We start from the raw sequence: 23,220 nt of genomic DNA, 5'->3' as shown, positions 1-23,220 counted from the left end.
TTCGTTTTATTTTTATCTATTTTATTAGCAGACTAAATTAGGCTGGTTCGTTACAATGTTTATGTACTTCATATGTTGTAGCTAGCGGTTAGCTCGCTAAGCTACGTCTTTTCTTACCATGATAGCTGTGGATATAGTCTTCATGGAAGAATTTATACCCCTTGGCTGGATTATATGTTTGGGAATTCGGAATGAGGATTGCCTTTGGATCAGTGAAGGAAAAGATAGCACATTAAACAGTGCTGTTGAAAAAATTCAAACCATTTTTCCTTAGACCAATGACCCGCAAAAACAGGAACTGAACCAGCACTAACAGACTCTAATTCTGGTCAACGTGAAAAAGAGCACCACAAATGTCACATCACATGACTAAGAAAGCGTAACTGGATTGGCTGGGTGTTGGACATCACCATCCATTGCTAATGTCCGTGACCTGAAGTAACCCTAACTTTTAACCACTGAATTTAGATGCTGAATTTCAGTCAGCGAAATTGAGTCAGTTGAATCTCAGGAGTCTGAAAATATTCCATTTCAATTTTGAAAGGTTGAATTTTTTTAACACCGAAAACTCAAACTGGAAAAACAGGTTTTGAAAATGTAAAAGACTTTGAAATAGTAATGTGAATTTGAAGTTTGAAGTGAAAATAACAAATAAAATTTCAACTATATAGAAATAATGACAATGGCCTTTTTTAGGTTAAACATGTATTCTGAATCTATTTTAACACTGAAAGAGTAAGTACAAACATAGAACATTGAAATTTCATAGGCATTTTTCATTCAAATCCCAGTGACATATATTTACTTCCATGCCCATTCTCCTGACAAGGCTTTAATGACAAAAAGGAAGGAAAACTTACAGATGGGGCACAAGAAGAACTGGAGATCGACGCAATAGAAGCATCCTTTACATCCTTTTTTTAAATTTACCCAGATTATCCTTTGAGAATCCGAAACATTGACGCCATAGAGATTTCTGGGAAAACCGAGGATTTAGCCTGAAAATTTTAACAGGCACTCTTTACAGGTCCCTCCCCCTTGTTCACTGCTGCACTACAGCTTCTCCCCCACAGCGAACCCTGCTATGCTTCTCCAATGTTTACACTCGTATTATTTCGGACTTGGTTTAATTCCTTCTGTTTAGCATGCTTTTCATCATCAGTCTTCTCCTGTTTATCTGTCTTTGTGTTGAGCAGGTGCCACTAGATAATTTGCCATTTTTCCTGTAACGTTGTTTCTTCAATCTTGAGCTTGAACAATGGTACACACTGTGCGAAAAAAAGTGATGCACATACACCAGCATGATTGACACTGCTAAGATATTCTTCCTGGCTGTGATTGGTTGTTTCCTACGGAAGCGTATTGCTGCCACTGGACAAAATATTTTATTTGTTGCTTATCTTGTATAAACATGATAATTATCTTGTATAAACGTGATCTTATCTTGTATAAACATGATAATTATCTTGTAAAAACGTGATAATTATCTTGTATAAACATGATAATTATCTTGTATAAACGTGATAAATATCTTGTAAAAACGTGATAATTATCTTGTAAAAACGTGATAATTATCTTGTATAAACGTAATAACTATCTTGTATAAACGTGATAAATATCTTGTATAAACGTGATAATTATCTTGTATAAACGTGAAAATTATCTTGTAAAAACGTGATAACTTATCCAGATGGTGGCGCTAGTATGCTTTTAGTCTGACTCATTTAAGACGAAGAAGAAGCATGTGCGTCATCTACTCGAGAACTAAAATGGCAAATTTATGGAAATGGATCAAGTTATGCTCGCTGGTATCACCTTATTTTCAACGGAAATACGGAGACAGTGAGTGGCGGTTTTCCGTGCGAGACGTCCGATACGTCACTTCCTGTTACTGGCGAGTCAGCTGGACAGCGACTCGCGCAGTTAATTCGTACCAAATTACTCGTCTTTATGATTTCATGGAAGGCCGGGATCGTTTGTCCGGTTAGAGACTGTCATGATAACGGGTGTAAACGAAAGGTTTATGTGGAGCAGGAGTGTTTTAATCATCGACCGCGTACAAGAGCTGTAGATACCAGGCGCCCTACTTTCTTCACCCCCAGCCGAAGAATGAGATATCCCTCCGCCTGTGGCTAAAAGTTGTAAATTTGAAGAAACCACCGAAACAATGGTATGTTTGTTCTTTTAATTTCATGGACAAAAGACCGATAGAAGACCACACGATGCCAGAAAAGTGGCCGGGCTACAAAGTTCCATTAAAATCTCTGTGGAGACGTCAAGAGGGGAGCAGACAGGTAAGCTTGGAAGTGTACAGTGTTTACGTTTGTGTCACTCTTGATAAAACATATGCTTTCACATTAAGACAGCCGTGTTTTAGCTTTGTTCTGTCTGTCAATTATTATCTGAATATTTTTCATCTCTGCTCGAGGTTTTTGGGGTTCCGTTTGTAAAGTTATACAATGAGAGATTTACAGCAAAATATTTAGCCTGTAATATGACATAAAAGGCAGGGTTCATTATTCATATTTTTGTTATTCATAAATCTATAAATAAGTCACAGTTCCCAGTTTAATATTTAAATAACAAGCTTAATATTTAGCTCCAAAATAAACGTCTAGTTTGTAAGCTAAACATTTAATTTGGAGTTCAATATTTCATTTGAAAACTAAATGCTTGGTTTGCATCTTAATATATAGTTTACAATCTAAACATTTAGCTGTGTAATTAAATATTTAGTTTGGAACGGTGACATTTATAAAATGTATAAAACCCATTTTTTCCTCTTATAGAACCCAAACTATTGCTGTTATATCTTGACTGTATAACCTTACCAATGGTATCCCAGCATAGACTGTTTGTAAAAACTAGAAGCAATGTGTGATATTAATATTTGAATGATTATGTGATATAATGCAGGTGGTGCTCTATTAGCTTGGTGTTAACATAGTTTTAAGTAGTCTTGATATGTTTTATGCTGTTTGCTAAACTGATTGTGGTCTTGTTTTTAAAAGATGACTGCCGCTGTGATGCAGAGGCTGACTGGACCGCTCATAAGAGTCACCTTTGCAGAAAGATGCTGATACTACAGGCACCGAAGGATCACACCTAGGAGAAGAGAAGAACAGTGTATGTGGCAGGGAAAACACTGACTTCTCGAGTGCCTTTGTCCTGGTGATGAAGTGACGGCAGACAGAGGCTTTACCATCTGAGATCTGCTGTTTGAGAGGAGATTTAACCTTGTTCTACCAGCATTCACCCATAAAAGGAGGGCAGTTGTCGGATGAGGATGTAACTGCAGCAAGGAGGATTGCAAATGTCCACATACATGTGGAAAGTTATCATGAGGCTCAGAGTTTTGACAATAATCCCCCAGACTGTAGCTCTCAACTTGGTAAATAAAATGGACAAAATCTTTCGTCCGTGCAGCCCCTTAGAACATGCAGGAGATCATCCACGAGGATGCTGATTGAGCGGAGAAGTTTACATGTCAAAAAGATCCTGATTAGTTATATTCTACTGTAAATCAGTGCAATTATAATACATTAGAATGTGTTTTGGATTTCTGCTTTTAAATATTTCTTTGTGTAGCACCTTGAGGTTTTACATTTTGGAATTACTTTTAATTTTTGAAAACTTTTCAAGTATTGTATATCCTTCGTTTTAGACCATTTAAATGTTTACATATACATAAATTGTGTCCAACTAAATGTGTATTATTAAAGTTTCCAATCTATTTCACTTGCGAATGTAATTTGCATTCATTCATATTTAGATCAAGTGGATCTTTTCCTAAGCATATGTAAAGAACTAAAGTGTATCTTATGTACATAAACTGACAAAAAGATAAGATTATTTTATTTATTTAATTAATGCAATTTGTTTACATTAAATGTAGTACATTTCACTTATGGCATATTTGTAGGCCGTTTAATTCTTGTGGTGCAGGAAACATCCATCATTCAGCCTTTTGGGGACGGCACAGCTCATCTGTTCAGGACAATCCAGTCAGACCTTTGGCCACGGCAAACTGCACCTTTTAACAAAGTTAAAGGAACAGTTATTTTTTTATTTATATTACAGTACTTGGTGTCATCATATTTATATAAAATATGGATAGTTTGTAGTGACAACTATAAACCGTCCATATTTTTCTACTTCCTGATATACTTATCCAACTTGCCATTCAAGATTAGACTGTTATAGAATGGTGTGCTCACATCCACAGACAGAAAGTGGTGGTGTTTTGACAGAACATTACCCAAACTTGAATGACCTTAAACAGCATCAATGAACAAAAGATCAGACTTTTATCTTAAAAAGCTGCACAATCTGTTGATTAGAAAAATAAAAACATTATTCATACTTTTTGTACTAATTTATTACCATCCATTTTCCTACACCCTTATCCTTGTTGGGATGGCGAGGGGTGCTGGTGCCTATCTCCAGCAGTCAATGGCGAGAGGCAGGGTACACCTGGACAGGTAATATATCTGAAATATGAGTGGCCGGCAAATACATTATGTGTTCTTCCATGTGTCAGAGACACTCCTCTGGTATGCCAGAGGAGTACATATGCACTGTTCTTCTCTTCTCCTAGGTGTGATCCTTCGGTGCCTGTAGTATCAGCATTTTTCTGCATAGGTGACTCTGATTATGAGCGGTCCAGTCAGCTTCTGCATCACAGCGGCAGTCATCTGTCAAAAACAAGACCGCACAAGACCACAATCAGTTTAGCAAACAGCATAAAACATATCAAGACTACTTAAAACTATGTTAACACCAAGCTAATAGAGCACCACCTGCATCATATCACATAATCATTCAAATATTCATATCACACATTCCTTCTAGTTTTTACAAACAGTCTATGCTGGGATACCATTGGTAAGGTTACACACTCAAGATATAACAGCAATAGTTTGGGTTCTATAAGAGGAAAAAATGGGTTTTATACATTTTATAAATGTCACCGTTCCAAACTAAATATTTAATTACACAGCTAAATGTTTAGATTGTAAACTATATATTAAGATGCAAACCAAGCATTTAGTTTTCAAATGAAATATTGAACTCCAAATTAAATGTTTAGCTTACAAACTAGACGTTTATTTTGAAGCTAAATATTAAGCTTGTTATTTAAATATTAAACTGGGAACTGTGACTTATTTATAGATTTATGAATAACAAAAATATGAATAATGAACCCTGCCTTTTATGTCATATGACAGGTTAAATATTTTGCTGTAAATCTCTCATTGTATAACTTTACAAACGGAACCCCAAAAACCTCGAGCAGAGATGAAAAATATTCAGATAATAATTGACAGACAAAACAAAGCTAAAACACGGCTGTCTTAATGTGAAAGCATATGTTTTATCAAGAGTGACACAAACGTAAACACTGTACACTTCCAAGCTTACCTGTCTGCTCCCCTCTTGACGTCTCCACAGAGATTTTAATGGAACTTCGTAGCCCGGCCACTTTTCTGGCATCGTGTGGTCTTCTATCGGTCTTTTGTCCACGAAATTAAAAGAACAAACATACCATTGTTTCGGTGGTTTCTTCAAATTTACAACTTTTAGCCACAGGCGGAGGGATATCTCATTCTTCGGCTGGGGGTGAAGAAAGTAGGGCGCCTGGTATCTACAGCTCTTGTACGCGGTCGATGATTAAAACACTCCTGCTCCACATAAACCTTTCGTTTACACCCGTTATCATGACAGTCTCTAACCGGACAAACGATCCCGGCCTTCCATGAAATCATAAAGACGAGTAATTTGGTACGAATTAACTGCGCGAGTCGCTGTCCAGCTGACTCGCCAGTAACAGGAAGTGACGTATCGGACGTCTCGCACGGAAAACCGCCACTCACTGTCTCCGTATTTCCGTTGAAAATAAGGTGATACCAGCGAGCATAAAGTAAAACTTGATCCATTTCCATAAATTTGCCATTTTAGTTCTCGAGTAGATGACGCACATGCTTCTTCTTCGTCTTAAATGAGTCAGACTAAAAGCATACTAGCGCCACCATCTGGATAAGTTATCACGTTTTTACAAGATAATTTTCACGTTTATACAAGATAATTATCACGTTTATACAAGATAATTTTTACGTTTATACAAGATAATTTTCACGTTTATACAAGATAATTATCACGTTTGTACAAGATAATTATCATGTTTATACAAGATAAGATCACGTTTATACAAGATAATTATCATGTTTATACAAGATAAGCAACAAAAAAAATATTTTGTCCAGTGGCAGCAATACGCTTCCGTAGTTTCCCACCAGGAGCAGCGTATTTCTAGCCTCGTGAGACCATCCTGATCTCGCGAGGTTTCAAGGTTTCACTCGCAGATCAGTCTGGATACCCTCCGTTGAAGAAAATTTGGAGCCGTTCACCAAACGAACGTCCAATCAGCGTTGGCTTTGAGGCGGGTTGAGGTGTGACGCAACGGGAAGCGCGTCAGTTCAGTCTAAAGAACATGGCGGCTTCAGCCGATGAAACTAGCGTTAGCGCGGCTATCGAGCAAGTTTTATCGGAATTACAGAGTATTTCTCTGCTGAGCTAACGAGCCTTTACTTGCAGCAGCAAGAGTAGCTTGGCTTGTGGTTGTGTTTTCGTCGTCGCTCTGTTACGAGCGACGACGAATCTGATTGGTTTATTTGGCCCGTCTATCACCAACATAGGCCAATCAGCTGACCAGTATTTTCGCCCCTTCCCAAAATTACTTCAACGGAAGGTTTCCAGATGGATATGCGGAGCAAATCTATCTGGCGGAGTCAGGTAAGCGTATTTCTGCAAATGGCAGTAGAACCACTGGGAGGAGCTAGGGGAGCTTGTTTTTTTTTTACATATTTTCCCTCACATTATACTGTAAGGAAACAGTGACAGTTTTGATAAATATGTAAACAATAAATTTTTTACAAAGTCACCTACAGAAGCTGTACATGCCTGAATGCCACTAGAATTTAATTTAATTTGTTTCAATTTTACGTTTTTGTGACAGTGTGTTAGGACTCCAAGCTACAGCTCTGAGAGATAGGTTGTGTTTTTTGTGACAAAAAAAACACAAAAAAGTGCCTGCTTAAACAAACTTTGGGAATGTTATGGTTTTATCATATTCTCCATCTGTCCGCACAATATCTAAAAAGTGCACTGTACAAGAGAAAGAACATTGTTCTGTGGGACAGCACTCACTGTTCTGCAAGAAGTACTAAATAAGAGTTTAATTCTGTTAACATATTGCTCTTTGAAGAGTGAGCAAGCACAACTTAATGGGATCTGATTTATGTGCTGACAGACTGTGGAGGTTTGGTGCATTCTCTGTGCAGTGGAAAACATATCACTGCTGGAAGCTAAAGAAAAAAAATCAATGAGAGTGAGGTTAGTTGGTTGTGAAGAGCATCCAGTCGGCTGGAGTTTAACAGCATTTTAACTCTCTGTTGACTGAGACTGAGGGACTGCCTATTGATTTTATAATACCTGCCCCTCTTTTAATGAATCAGTTCAGTGTCTGCTTGTCTGTGTGGGTGAAAACTTCAGTTTCCTTATGTTGGGCATAGGGACATACAGTATCTAAATGTAAATATCACATTTTCATTTTATTTTAAATATTACAGTATGAAAAATATTTGCTTAGCTATTTGTGTAAAAATTGTATTGCTATGTCATGATTTACATTATGTAAATAGTAGGGCTGTCAATCGATTAAAAAAATTTATCTAATTAATTACATACTCTGTAATTAATTAATCTAAATTAATCGCATATAATTTTTGCTGTGAAAGTATTTTAAATATTTAAATTCAAATGATTCAATGAATAATCAGCATTAGATACATTAAAGTTCAAAAACTCTTTTATTCACATTTCATGCCTTCAGACGTTTTAACATGTGTCGTTGTGGCATATGTGGCACACAGTAACGTAGGGGACACAGTAAAAATAAATGAACACTCCCCTCAATATCAACACTTTACAACAGTAAAGTGACGTCCGCGCTACTTCTGGGTTACGCCGGTAGGCAAAAGGAGGACTGTTCTCGCCAAACACTGTGACAAAACGGGTGAATTAGAGCGTGCTTTTAGTTAATTTATTTTCAATATGTAAACAATGCCTACGACTTGTTGTGCTCTCGGCTGCACACAGAGGCATTCTAAATCGTTGGATGTACATTTCTTTCGTATACCGAAGGACGAAGAGAGACGAAAGAAATTTATATTTTCAATGAAAAAGGACCCAGGCAGACAATCGACTGTGGGAGCTATCATACCCCGACAGAATTTGCAGTCTACACTTCATCTCCGGTAAATACAACTTAATTTTGCACTGGTCATTGTTCTGCTTAAATAATTAAAGCCGCAAGCGGCGACGATTGGTCCTGCAGCCAAGCGCCGCTCTGGCCTATTGGCCACCTCGGAGGTTCGCGCACCGCCGGCCGCCAGCCACCGCAGAAGCTGTCATGTGTCTTACTTGCTACTTTTACTGAAACATCACGGACAGTGGACAGTTTTAAAATTTAGCTGTCATTAGAGCAAATTCATAAACAATGGTTTTCAATAGCAGACAAACTGAACTCACGTTAACAGGAGACGCCAACTGAAATAATAATAAAAAGGACAACCTGAATTTAACAGATGTCAACATATTCCATATTCTAATCTACTTTTTAGGCTAATTATACACAATTTGGACATAGTGCTATTTTAACAAACAAGCATTTTATTTGTTGTTATCTCTTATCTGATGTATTTCTGATGTTTGGCACTTTGTTTTACCTCGTGTTAAAGTGCTCTTTAAATAATGATGACATTCATGATGATTATGATCAGAATAAACTTTTGCATCACCTCCCAGAAGCTGGAAAGAAAAGAGATTCAATTCAATTCAATTCAATTTTATTTATATAGCGCCAAATCATGAAACATGTCATCTCAAGGCACTTTACAAAGTCAAGTTCAATCATATTATACAGATTGGGTCAGATTATACAGATTGGTCAAAAATGTCCTATTAAAGGAAACCAGTTGATTGCATCAAAGTCCCGACAAGCAGCATTCACTCCTGGGGAAGCGTAGAGCCACAGGGAGAGTCGTCTGCATTGTACATGGCTTTGCTGCAATCCCTCATACTGAGCAAGCATGAAGCGACAGTGGGAAGAAAAACTCCCCATTAACGGGAAGGAAAACCTCCGGCAGACCGGGCTCAGTATGAACGGTCATCTGCCTCGACCGACTGCGGGTTACAGAAGACAGAGCAGAGACACAACAAGAGAGACAAAAAAGCACAGAAGCACACATTGATCCAGTAATCTGTTCTACATTAGATGGTAGTAGCGGGTGAGCCGTCTTGTCTGGATGATGTCACAGTTAACAGAACGCCAGACCAGGTGTACCTACTATGAAGATAAAGGAGAGAGAACAGAAAGTTAAAGCAGAAATTACAACTCATAATGCATAATTGAAGAAAAGTGGAACTCTATAGAGTGAGAACATTAGATCCTGATATCCTCCAGTAGCCTAAGCCTATAGCAGTAAAACTATAAAGGTAGCTCAGAGTAACATGAGCCACTCTAGTTATAAGTTTTGTCAAAAAGGAAAGTTTTAAGATTAGTCTTAAAAGTAGACAGGGTGTCTGCCTCACGGACCAAAACTGGGAGTTGGTTCCACAGGAGAGGAGCCTGATAGCTAAAGGATCTGCCTCCCATTCTACTTTTAGAGACTCTAGGAACCACCAGCAGACCTGCAGTCTGAGAGCGAAGTGCTCTGTTAGGAACATACGGGGTAATCAGAGCTTTGATATATGATGGAGCTTGATTATTAAGGGCTTTATACGTTAGAAGAAGAATTTTAAATTCTATTCTTGATTTAACAGGAAGCCAATGAAGGGAAGCTAAAATTGGAGAAATATGATGCCGCTTGTTGATTTTCATCAGAACTCTTGCTGCAGCATTTTGGATGATCTGAAGGCTTTGAACTGCATTTTGTGGACTTCCTGATAGTAAAGAATTACAATAGTCCAGTCTTGAAGTAACAAATGCATGGACCAGTCTTTCAGCATCACTCCTGGATAGAATGTTTCTAATTTTGGCGATATTCCGGAGGTGAAAAAAGGAAACTCTGGAAACCTGTTTAACATGGGATTTAAATGACATGTCTTGGTCAAAAATAACACCAAGATTTACTTTATTACCAGAGGCCAAGTTAAAGCCACCCAGATTAAGTCATTGGTTAAGAAGTTTATTTTTTGAGGACTCTGGCCCAAAGATTATAACTTCGGTCTTGTCAGAATTTAGATGCAGGAAATTTAAAGTCATCCAGCTTTTGATGTCATCAAGACATGACTGCAGTCGAAGTAACTGATTGGATTCATCAGGATATATGGATAAATATAGCTGAGTATCATCAGCATAACAGTGGAAATTAATCCCATGCTGTCTGATAATTTTGCCGATCGGAAGCATATATATAGTAAATAGAATTGGTCCAAGGACTGAACCCTGTGGTACTCCACAGGTGACCCTAGAGTATGAGGAATATTTATTATTAACATGAACAAACTGGAATCTGTCTGACAGATAAGATTTAAACCAGCCTAATGCTTTTCCCTTAATCCCTACAGTATGTTCAAGTCTTTGTAGGAGAATATTGTGATCAACTGTATCAAATGCAGCACTGAGATCTAACAGGACAAGTACAGACACAAGTCCATTATCTGAGGCCATGAGAATATCATCAGTGACCTTCACCAGAGCTGTTTCAGTGCTATGATGAGCTCTGAAGCCTGACTGAAACTCCTCAAGTAGGTCATTGCTTTGTAAATGTTCACAAAGTTGATTAGCAACTACTTTCTCAAGAATTTTAGGTAAGAAAAGAAGATTAGATATAGGTCTGTAGTTTACTAACTCATCTTGATCAAGAGATGGTTTCTTAAGTAAAGGTTTAATAACAGCTACTTTAAAAACCTGTGGTACATATCTATTTACTAAGGATAGATTAATCATGTCTAAAATAGTGCCACTGATCAAAGGGAATATGTCCTTAAACAACTTGGTTGGGATTAGGTCTAACATACAGGTAGAAGGTTTAGATGAAGCTAAAATTTTAGATAGCTCAGAAAGCTCTACTGCTTCTAAACAGTTCAAACACTGCACAGGTTCTAAAGATTCCTCCAATGCTACCTTACTTACTGAGGACGAGGTAATCAATTTTGGGAGGATGCCAATTATTTTATTTTAATGGCATCAATTTTATTTATGAAGAATCCCATAAAATCATTACTACTAAGAGCTAAGGGAATGGATGGATCAACAGAGCTGTGGCTCTGGGTAAATTTGGCAACTGTACTAAAGAGAAATCTAGGATTATTAATAATCTCTTCAATTAATGATGAAAAATATGCTGCTCTAACTCTGTGAAGGGTCTTGTTATACAACAATAGACTGTCCTTCCAGATTAAGTAGGATTCCTCTTGGTGTGTAGAGTGCCATTTTCTCTCCAATTTCCTACATGTGTGCTTCAAGGAACGTAGCTCTGAATTAAACCAGGGAGCCAACTTCCTGTGAATAATCACCTTCTTTTTCAAGGGAGCTACATTATCTAATGCAGAACGCAATGAGGAAGTCACACTGTTAGCAAAGGTATCGATTTGTGAATGGGAAGAAACAGCATTGCTGCCATCTACAGAGCATTTCTGCAATACTGAGGATATTAAAAAGAGGACAGACTCTTTAAGTTTTGATACAGCATTATCCGTTAAGATCTACTATAATGGAACCCTCTTTTGGGGGTGGAGAACTCAGATTAAACTCAAATGTTATTAAAAAATTATCAGACAGGACAGGGTTGTGAGAGAATACTGTTAATTCTTCACAATCAATGCCATATGTCAGCACAAGGTCTAAAGTATGGAGCCGAGAGTGCGGCGAGAGACAAAAACATTTTTCACACCTCACTTAGTAACTCTAATATTTTAGTCTAAATACTTTAGCCTAAATATTTTAGGCTAAAATATTACACTTTTTATTTGTTTTTCTTCAATCCCACTGTGATGTTTAGTAATTTCTGCCAAAGGCTGCAGCATTTTGATTTAATTCATCTGAATGCAGTATTTGCAAGCCATACTCTGATTGGATGGAAAAGAAAAAATGTCTGTGATTGGCTGAAACAGCCGAGCGAGCGCACAGCTGGTGTTGAGCATGGAACAAGCAGGTGCGCGCGAGCAAAGTAGCGCGCAAGCAGAGATGGAACTCACCGCGAGGACAGTGGGTTGAGAATAGTTTTTCACACCATGCCAGACCAGTTTTGAGCGTTGAGAGTTGTCTCACTGCGCGCTTGGATTGTTTCCTGCGCGCTCAAACAGAAGGCACGAATATTGCTACATAGTTTCACAGAGTTGAGCGGCAGCGCTGTCTTCTTCTCTGTCTTCTCGTGCCTCCCCTCTGACTCTTTGGCGCCCCCCACGGGAGGCGCGCCTCACCTATTGAAAACCCCTGCCCTATACGACATTGATTAATCTGCGTTATTTTATTTAATCCGTTATTTTTTTTTATTAATTAATCGAAATTAACGTGTTATTTTGACAGCCCTAGTAAATAGCATTCAGCTAGAATATAGAATAATATAATTGAGCCTTAGTTTTCCCATAATAAAAATATGGGTGGGAGATATGGGTAGGAAAAACTAGAAACATAAAATAAATTGGACATTTTTAAAATGCTATATAATCAGGCTCGGTGGTGACCCATGTAAAGAGCCCTTAGTCCTTAACGCAGCCATTCTGGGTTAGACTCCTGCTATATGGACATTTGTTGCATGTCTTCCCCCTCTCCTTCAAATTTTTTTTTTCTGTCAAGCAACTTTCACATAAAGGCCACTAATACCTCAAAAGAATAAAAATGAAATAAAATACTATGTACATATTAAAAATAAATTTAATGGAGAAACAAGCAATATTTCACCACTAGGTGGGGCTTGAACACTGTCTGTAGACCAAAACAAGATGTGTGACAAGCTGGGCCTCTCTCTACTTCCACTCCAGCTTTAACTCGGCACCCCTTTCCCATTCCCTTCTTACCCATCGCCTCGTATAAATCCACAGCATCACCTTTTAAAGGAACATTTCTAGTGAAGAAGTAAGTAACTCTTAACTTTATACTGTTGTTAGCAAGAGAACGTTTTTATCTGCTGGGAGTGCCATTTTGTGCCTGGCGGTGGCATTTAATGGGCAGGGAGGGCCTAAGCGCTAAGTGGCAGCTGTTTCAACACAGAGAGATGATGTGTGACGCCATACCATAATCATCTAAAAAGATAACTTAAGTTTGTCACAAAGCAATTTTTTTGTTCTATCTAAAATAAAATAATCTCTCTTATTGCTCCTTTAAGGATCAGAATCAGATTCAGAAATACTTTAATAATCCCTTGACACAGAGCTAGGGAAGAAAGCCTTTAGCTACGTAGCTCCTTTTGCGTGGAATTCTTTACAAAAAGACTGGAAGTTGCCTGCATTTTTATCATTAAATGCTTTTAAGTTGCAAGTGAAAGAATTTGAAATGGCCTCAATTATCTGTAATTGTTTTCTTTGATATGTTTTTTTTTGTGTGTGTGCCTGTCATTTAATCTAATGTACACCAGTTCAACGTGTAACTTTGCTGCCTCTTGGCCAGGACTCCCTTGAAAAAGAGGTTTTTAATCTCAATGGGATTTTTTTTTTTAAATAGAGTGGTTAAATAAAGGTTAAATAAATAAAGTAAAATACATTTTCAATATAATTTGCAGCAAAAGAGGGGCGTACTGCTGCAATACTAGGAATCTTATTCACCAGGCATATCATCTAATCAGTATCAGTATCAGAAACACTTTAATAATCCTGTTTCAGTAATGAATAAAAAACATATTTCTCTGCTCCTAAATTATTATTTTCTAACAAGAGCATCTGCACTTTAGTGTGACTTTAAGAATGTGTCTACACATAATAAATACTTTGAGATCTGTCCTTTAACTTTTTTCAAAATCCTTTTTCGTTCCTGTTGATTTCTGCCGCTCTTCAAAGTTTAACTTCTGTAGTAAAACAATTCAAACCAGTAACATTTGTCATAAATTTTTAAACATCAGCAACTCCATCTTAGGATAACTCCAAAACTGATGTATGATGAGACCTAGGCCTGATAAAATCTATCTAATCAACCGGGTGTTACTTTTACCAAACATCTTTAAGCTCCATTTTAACTTTTGGTTCTGCTGACTGGTGATTCCTAGACCTACAATGAGCAGACGTTGTTAGTGAGCTAATTCCCGCTTTCTTTTGATCAACCAGATTTAAGTCTAGCGTATTATATTCAAACTAGGGCTTTCAAACTATTAAAATTTTAATTTCAGTTAGTCTTGTATTTTATCTTTTTATTTCTGAAAGTATAAAAGCTCATTTGGGAATTTTAATGTGCAATTTTGCAATAAATGGCACTAGTTAAAATTATGCTTGTGCAAAACATATTTTTCTTTTTTAGGCACTTTTCAAAATTGGAATGACCACATCCTGGCGCCATGGAATGATAAATTCTAGTCAATAATGGGGTAAATCGCAAATCATAACGCCCTGATGTTTACAAAATGTATAAACAAATGTGTAAATAAATAAATATTTCATACTGAAATATTTTTTTATTTTACTCCTAAACAAAGATAGAAATGGTATTAAGCATTTACATATACATTAATACATTTTACATTTAGATAAAATCACAAGTTTTATTGTTCATTTATTTTTTACTCTCTCTCAAACACATATAATCCTGAGCGGTCCCTTAGTTTGTCAATGCAGAGACAGCAAGTCTGCCCCTGGAGGGGTGGGCTGCGCACTGAGCAGCAGGCGGGACATATCAACTATCAGTGACCAATCCTCGGCTGTTTTCAGCGAGGTTGGGGCTGTAGGTGTAGTAACAGATGACATGCATGGTTGATGGGTGTTTCTAATAATGTATTGTTCCTGGGGGTGTCACCAGGAACCGTCAACTCTCTGCCCAACACGTCCTCGCCATAAACATTCAGATGTTTACATCATGGTCAGATTTGTTAATTATATCTATTGTCCTGTTTTAGGTTAAACTGTCCCTCTGTGGTTCGCCTCAGCTCAGCGTAACTGGATAACCACAAATGATTGTAACAGATGACAGGTTTAATGTGGCCGTCTGATATTTTGATGCTCTTCTAATTTCCTCTTTTGGCAGCAGTAAAATTTTTAGTAAAAAATCTCCCATATTCTCCCAATATGCTGTTTGCCATTTTATTAATGTTCTAAAATTAGAATATAAAAAGCCTCTAATCTGGTATTTTTACAGCTGTCATGAATCCATTGTTAAATATAAGCTTTGTGCATTAATAGTGTAACTGAATACTTTCTCCACGCCTCAGGTTACTGTACTCCATAATTAGGCTCCAAAAGAAAAAAGGAAAACCTTTATCCCCAGTTTCAATCATTTCAAACAACCCTGAGATATTTTTCGTTTAAGCCATGTTAATATCTCCGTGTTTCAATTTAATTTAGGCTGGACAAATGGTATTAAACACAAAACTTCTATGTTATTAAATTGTCTGTCTTTTTTTTCAAACTTTTAGTTTTTCTGTTTAATTGAAGTCCCCAACGTGCATTTGTTGTGAATGCTGCAGTCATTCAACACAAATAAACACTTTTTGAAACCGTGGTTTCTAGAATTTTAACCTGGATTATTTCCCACAGACGAACAGAGCTTTCACACACCAACATACAACAAGACAATTAGATGAACAAAACACAACCACAGGCCTCTCCTTTCACACTACTTTTCACAGATCATGTTTGAAAAGTTTAGATTGCCGAAATATATTTCTTTAGTTTATTATCCAACACACAGCAGTTACTCCACGGGGAGGTCTAGCTGGCAAAATTGCCCCGCACCGACGTGACCGCTCAACCCACCAGCCGTTCGACGCCTCGCCTCCGCAGAGACAAGCCCCAACACCCAACCGCTGTGCTTCCTTTATTCCCTTACGTTTCACGGTTATTTTTAGCCATTTTCTCCCGGCTAGCCGACAGAAACGTCTAACCGGTCCGTCACTAATATGTGTCTCCCGCGCAACGCTGCGCCTCTTAAGTTCCGTTCCTTTTTCTTTCTTTCTTTTCAATGCAACTGCCCCGACCAACCGCCGTCTGCACTCAGAATGCTCTCCTGCGCAACAGAAGCCATAAATACATCAATCTGTCTTCCCACTGATTTCCATGCTGCACAATCCTATTGATTTTCACTAATATCCTGATCAAATGCTCCTTCCGTGGTGAACACTTTTTACCTGTTCCTCGAGAGTAAACTCACTCTGCACGGTGACTTTCCACCGTAAATCTTTACGCTCCTGCACTATTCTCAGCCCTGTCATACGCACAAATCTACACACACAGACTTACACACAGACCCACTTGCGCACACACATACTCCCAAGCGCTGCTGACCCAAACAGTCTCTCCTTTGATACCATTAAACGACACATTACATTGGACAAGATATGATAAAAACAACATATTAGACAGACAGCTTGCGTGGAAAGAGTCTTCTGCTACCTTTTTTTTTTTTTTACATAACCTCCTTGTCTAACTGCCGTATTTCCAAAAAAACTCCCAAATTGTTGCTCTGAGATTTTAGCTATTTTTGTTTGTTAAATCACCCCTTAAATCTGCATTGTATTATTTTACCTATGTAGCTAAATATTTTATTTTATCAGGGTCCTGCTGTTCAACGAATTTCCAGTTCTTACTGTGGAGCTGTTTCAATCACCTGTTGTAATAACTCCAACTGAGTTGCTGCTGATTTCCACAAAACATCGGGTCCCCACCCGTCATTGTAGGTCTCCCCATCAAATTCACCCTGCATTATGAAATCTGTATATGTTGTTCACTTATATCACTAAACAATGTCATGTCTCATGAAAACCCCGCAGTCATGGGAATCGCTCGTGCTTGGCGTCTTCCCCAGTCACACTTATCACCATTCACACTGTTTCCTGATAGTCTGTTCTTGCTGATTGTGTTCAGCTCACAGTTCATTCATTTTATCTTTATCTTTATTCCCTGTCCGGTCTTCGCTGGGTGTGTGTGTGTGTCCAGCGTCACGGCTCATACCGGTCTCCCTGTTTCTACGGCAAGTCACGGTTTCTTATAAAAAGATTTCTTGAACTTACAGGACTTATTTGTTGTTGTGTTATCTGCACAACTTATCAATTTCTACTCTCTTCTTAGTTCTGTCATTTTATGTCAGAACTTTATGCGCATGTAATCAGAGTTTTCACAGAGTCACTCTCTGTTAAATCTCCGCATTCACACCATTGTGTATTTGCCTGGTCTTATTCTCAATCTATATGTAGTATTTGAGGTCTTCTCAGGTCCTCGGGCCTCCAACCCAGCAAAATACGATTCCCCGTTGAGAACTCGCAGTGAGCCGCCATGCTCAAGAATTAGATTTCTTGAACACACAGGACTTACTCTATTCTTAGTTATTTTATGTCATAAGTATTTGCCTGGTCTCGTTCTCAATCTTTTTTTCAAAATTCTCAATACATCTCTGAACCACACTATTCAATACTGCTCCAAGGCACTCCAAAGAATTAATTTAGCAGACTTGGTTCTACTAAAACTTGGGACACATAATTTAGACTATATTTCTGATTCGATAAAACAGGTTCTGCTTACCTTTTTTTTGTTGTGGCCAGCCAGTGTCCCTTGTCCTTTCGTTCCAATCTGATGTCCAATTCAGCCTGTCACCCCAAATCCCAGACGAACCCCCAATTGTTGAAGCCGTCTTGCTTCCCTGGGTTTGTTAATTCGTTGTGCAGGACTTAAAACAAAAACTCAGCCAGGACGCATAATTTAGTTTTCACCTTCGCAACTCTGACTCTCGCTCTCCCTCCCACTCAGGCTTGTTTTATTAATTATTGAAAATAGATTATACAAAGTCACACAATGAATGACGCACACTCCTTATCGCTATCTTACTCCCTAATAACTATCTTCTCTTATTGTTTTCTCCTGCTGCGTGTGAACTGGAGTTGTTGTTCTTTCGCACTGCCTAGGAACTGGCCTTGAAACTCTCTCCTGATACTTTCCCTCGTTAACAGCGCATTTTACCCTAATCTATTCACATTCTATTCCTCTGAGAAACAGACACGGTCATATATAATAAGCATATATAAGCATATTAAAAGCATGTTAAACCTTCATAAATGTGTATTAAAAACGGATCAAAGTTAATACATTCCACACTCTTTATATTTTTTGTCAGCAAAAACAAAAGCTAACTGATTCTATTGTGACTCTGCTATATGTTCCTGAAAATCTTGTCTTTACTTTTCTGAGTCAAATGGTAAGCTTTCTTCTGAAATATATTACATAGTGGTATTACCTGAACCAAAACATTTTAGATTTTCCATAACAAATTGCACTTTTTCCATGAAAAAAATACGTTTTCCCTTTTAGATCTTCTGTTCGGAAAGAATAGTTCATTTGCTACACTTAAAATGTAAAATTCTTTTGATTCCTTTGGCAAATCCACTCTTCTTGTTCCTCTCACGTAGCTGCTTTCCTTCATGTTTCCATCCTAACTCAACCTGTCTTGTTTTTCTCACATCAGTTTGTTCCTTAAATATGATTTTGGGTTTTTATGAGTTGCATCAGATTCTTCTTGGTCATGTTCCTCTGGATCTTTGTCAATTCTTCCCATCTTTCTCTTGAGTTTTTGAAGCAATGTCTGTCAATGCACATCTCTTTCACCTTTTCCCTGGTACTAGGAGCAAAATCTCCGGGTGGCAATTCTGTCAGCATAGCTGGGAATGTAGGTGGCCAAGCTCTCTCAGTCTACAAGAACAAGGAAATGATTGTTATATCAAATGGAAAAAACTAAAACATAAAGACTGTTTTAAATAATGTGTATTAATCTTCACAGCAGAATTTATGATTAAATACATGACATGTTTTAAATAAAATCAAGCTACTTATCCTTATCTCTATATCCTTTTGTCAACCAATTTCATTAACATCCATGAAGAACATTTGCAGTCACAGGCCCTGTTTACAGAGTACTTAAACAGTGTAATTCCCATGCCGCACCACTAGTAGTGCGGTGATTTTTGAAACTCCACGTCAAATTGCCCAGAAGAACAAAACATCAGCTGGAGTACTGTTTCGGCTGCAAACTCTTTTGAATAAACCCACAGCTATAGCTGAAAGTCTCCTTAAGCAACAATTAAACCTTGTCGTGTGTAAATGGAAAGTACAAACGCAATGCAAACCTATTTTCAGACAGTACCTCAGCACCGCAGGTGTATTCAGTATATAGTTGTTAACTTTAAATAATAACTGTCGAATTGATCAGATATCAAAAGGCCCGTTTACACTACACTTTTTTAACCGAGCCGAGACCAGTCCGAGCTCGGTAACCGAGATAACGCTCGTGTGTAAATGGTCAGCAGACTGAACTGAACCGCTCTAGACATAACCGGACCGCGCTAAATGCTGTTTTTTTTATCCCGGTTATCTGATAACGAAGAGCGCATGAGCAGACCGCATCATCCCCTTACAATCAGCTAACTGTCTGCGGTTTTTCCGGCGTGTCTGGCTGCACGTGCCCATTCACACAAATTTCACATATTCATAATAATACTAGCTTCCTTACCATGCCACACGATTTCCAGAGATGATTGTGCTTAGCAGTGTGATGAACTTCAGCATCTGTCGTTGTTTCCTGCGTCTGTAAATCCTTATTAGACGTTCGTTTGTCTTGTCCATGCCCCAAAGGACGACTCTGTCCAACCATAACATCCTGAATGTTACGGGCGCCGCCATTTTGATTTACTTTGTCCCGCCTTCAATCCCAGAGAGCAGCAGTACCGCAGATCATCACTTGGAGGCGAGGAGCAACCAAGGAACCGGGATAGCGTGGTGTGTAAACGGTCGTCTCAGCTTGGTTAACTGATCCAAGCTCGGACTGGTCTCAGCTCGGCTCGGTTTAACAAGGGTAGTGTAAATGGGGCTATAGGGTAGTTCATTGTTATTGTTTTGATGCGGGTTTTTCGCGCATGCGTGCCGCACTGGTAGTCAAAAGGCGGACACAATGGCGGACGCAAACAAAGAAACCAACGAGTTCTCCACGTATTTTTCTTCTTTAGATAACGTATCATAAGATCGTTTTAAGAGTAAGTTGATGGTTGATGGTATCAGATTGCCAGATCCACACAGCAAAAGCCTGAAGGGACGGAGCGAGTCTGTGAAATGCTGGCCAAGGGTTCCGTACCGCGACATACAGCTGCCTTATAAACACGGCAGGCCAGTACAGACGAGAGAGCACGAAATCCCCTGAAACCACTGGACGGCTACAATTATATTATATTGGGAAAAAGGCTCCAGCAACCCCCGCGATGTCATGAGGGATTAAGTGGTCAGAAAATGGATGGATGTTCAGACATGTTTGTGTAACAGCACAAAGCGGCGTCGGACCCCGCCGCGTCTCAGCAGAGAGGAAGACGCGCCCGGTAGGTTAAAAAAAAACATTGTTTACTACAGATTATTTTGGTGTTTTTGTCTTGTTAAAATGGGTGGGGGTGTCGGCGTCGTTGCAGCGTAAACACAGACGTACTAGCGCCCGTGAATGGGCGGAGGGGAGGTGGCGATCGCTACACGGGCCGGAGAAGCGGCCCGTGTAGTGTTTACGCAGCAGCCGCTGTCTGGAGCTGTCTGAAGCAGCAGTAGCTGCTGCTGCTTCAGACAGCGGCTGCTGCTGCTGCTGCCGCTTCTCCTGCCCGTGTAGCGATCGCCACCTCCCCTCCGCCACTATTTAAGTAGAACAATGACTAGAGCAGAATTAAGTTGTATTTACCGGAGATGAAGTGTAGACTGCAAATTCTGTCGTAGTATGATGGCTCCCCCAGTCCATTGGGAGTGTCTGCCTGCGCTCTTTTCATTGAAAATATCCATTTTTTTCTTCGTCCTTCGGTAAACGACAGAAATGTACATCCGATGATTTGGAATGCCTCTGTGCAACCGGGAGCACAACAACTCGTAGGCATTGTTTAGATTCCAAAAATAAACGAACTAAAAGTATGCTCTAAATCACCCGTTTTGTCATGTAGTAGACGAGAACAGTACTGTTTTTTGCCTACCCGCGGGACCCAGATGTAGCGCTGACGTCACGCGTGAACTACCCTATATAGGCTACTTGCATTATATGCATGACTTACCTTGTGACTCCTCAGAGCAGAAATGCATTCCTTCAACAAATGACAACTTCTTAAAGAGAAATAAAGGGTCTCCCTCTGTCTCTCCATTTTTTCAGATGACACTCAATATCCCGCGAGAAAAGATCTCATAATTACGAGATAAGCTGTCTGATCTTTTTTCTTTGGCAAATGCAATACGCTTCCGTACATATGTGTGCCATAAAATGGGCAAAACACAACTTGATTGCCGTCCATCTTGGGTCATCATGAACGCTCCCAATATCACTTCCGGGTAAGCTTCAAAGTTGACAGTCCATCTCTTTCCGGTAGATTTTGACATCTCTTTCCGGACAGATCCTCCGTGACTGACAGGATTGTGTGCAGCTCGAACAGTGGCTGATTAACAGATGGAGCTCAATTGAGTTCAGGTACCGCTGCTTGATAATCCCGCTAAAACTCTTCTCCAATTTCTCCAAGAAAAACAGAGATGAATTAAGAAGAAAATAGTCCTGCAGTACTATTACTTTTAGGGAATAGTCCCTAAAACGCTCCCCCAGCTCATTGAATGGATCCATATTATATGGAGTGGGTAAGGATGATGACATGGGCAGAGCTGCTGGAGAAACAGGAAACTTGACTGTGGTCCAGCTGTCATGGATCTGGAACCGTATGCTACAGACCTAGGATGAGGTACTGTGAAAGGCAATGGTGTGGATTGTGCTGCAGATGTGGACGTAGAAGCTGCAGATACCAACATGGTCCCATGAGCTGTCTTATTATTTGGCACTGTCTGTATGCTTAAGTCCAGTATATATAGTCAGAGGAACAGGTGAACGAAATTAGCTCTATTGCACTGCCTTGGAAGGTGGCTCATGGGTGCATCAGATGATAGTTAATTACTGTTGTGCAGAAGGAGTATGGCAGGATGCAGACAAACAGGCCAGCACATGACAAAAACAGATTCCTAACAAACAGCAATGCAGTGTTATGGGCAGACAAGATGATAAAATGTTTATGTTCCTTTTACTAAAAACTTTACTTAACTTTACACGCCTCTCAACGTCTTTAGACTTGACGAGCTTAAACAAAAGTACTTGTGAACATCTCTAGACCCCTGTTCTGAAGACATATTGGACTCACAGTTTGGGGTATTCACATACTGTGGACAGTTAATCCATAATCCCACATGTCAGTGAATACTGTCAGAAACACAGGCTGCTAATCACCAACAGACATGATGATTTCAATACATTCCGACAATAGATAATCTAATTTTGTCAATATTACACTTTTTTAAATAAAGCACAGTGCAATGGAGATGCCATCAAAAACCAGCACTTCTACTGTAAGTATGCAATGGAAAATTGTTTGGCAAATATTGACAAGTATGCTGTGTAAATTGTTTAGGAAAGATTTGATTTGGAAAGATAAAACTGAAATGAAGCTCAGGAAAACGTGACTGCTTTTTGAAATTAACACAAGTATGGATGAAAATGAGGCAACAGTGTGTAGACATACAATAGACTGCCATTAGGCGCTATTGACAAGCACACAATAAGGCTTCTGCATTAGGGTCACCATCTATTTACAGTTTGCATCAGTAAAATCAATAGACAACAATTTCTTCCTGCCATTACTTAAATGTGAGAAGTTTTGTATGGTTGGTATACATGAAGAAACATTTCAATGACACTCCTTAGATAAATAAGTGTGCCGTTTGGTGCCCTTGTAAGCCATCAGCAGACCTCTCTGACTGGCACTCCCTGATCACTCTAATGAGGCTCAGTCTTAAACCAGGACGAGAGGGCAGTGTTATTATCTGGTGTCTTCCCCATTAAAATCACCTCCAACAGCCATGACTGTCAAATATGCGGCCTTTCTCTGCTACAATTAGTGGGTGAGGATTATGCAAGTAAACTAGGTGATCTGCTGTGAGCGTGAATAGCACAGGAGCTCATGAATGTGGAGGGGTGATATGAAG

At 38.9% G+C, this 23,220-nt stretch overlaps 2 long non-coding RNA genes across 3 annotated transcripts in view; one reads left to right on the top strand and one right to left on the bottom strand.

Annotated features, from left to right (window-relative positions):
- The window catches only part of LOC118565070, a 41,751-nt gene that overhangs the window by 6,349 nt on the left and 12,182 nt on the right, over window positions 1-23,220 (top strand). The gene's annotated exons all lie outside the window — the stretch shown is intronic.
- On the bottom strand, window positions 4,234-6,100 carry LOC118565069. The gene is made up of 3 exons (XR_004932160.1): window positions 5,422-6,100; window positions 4,364-4,694; window positions 4,234-4,273 (listed from the first exon to the last, which is right to left on the bottom strand). It is a non-coding gene; the product is annotated as an uncharacterized LOC118565069 (long non-coding RNA).

The sequence above is a fragment of the Fundulus heteroclitus genome, chromosome 12, assembly GCF_011125445.2.
Source record: "Fundulus heteroclitus isolate FHET01 chromosome 12, MU-UCD_Fhet_4.1, whole genome shotgun sequence".
Lineage (NCBI taxonomy): Eukaryota > Metazoa > Chordata > Actinopteri > Cyprinodontiformes > Fundulidae > Fundulus > Fundulus heteroclitus.
This window is presented reverse-complemented; position numbering and strand designations above follow the sequence as displayed.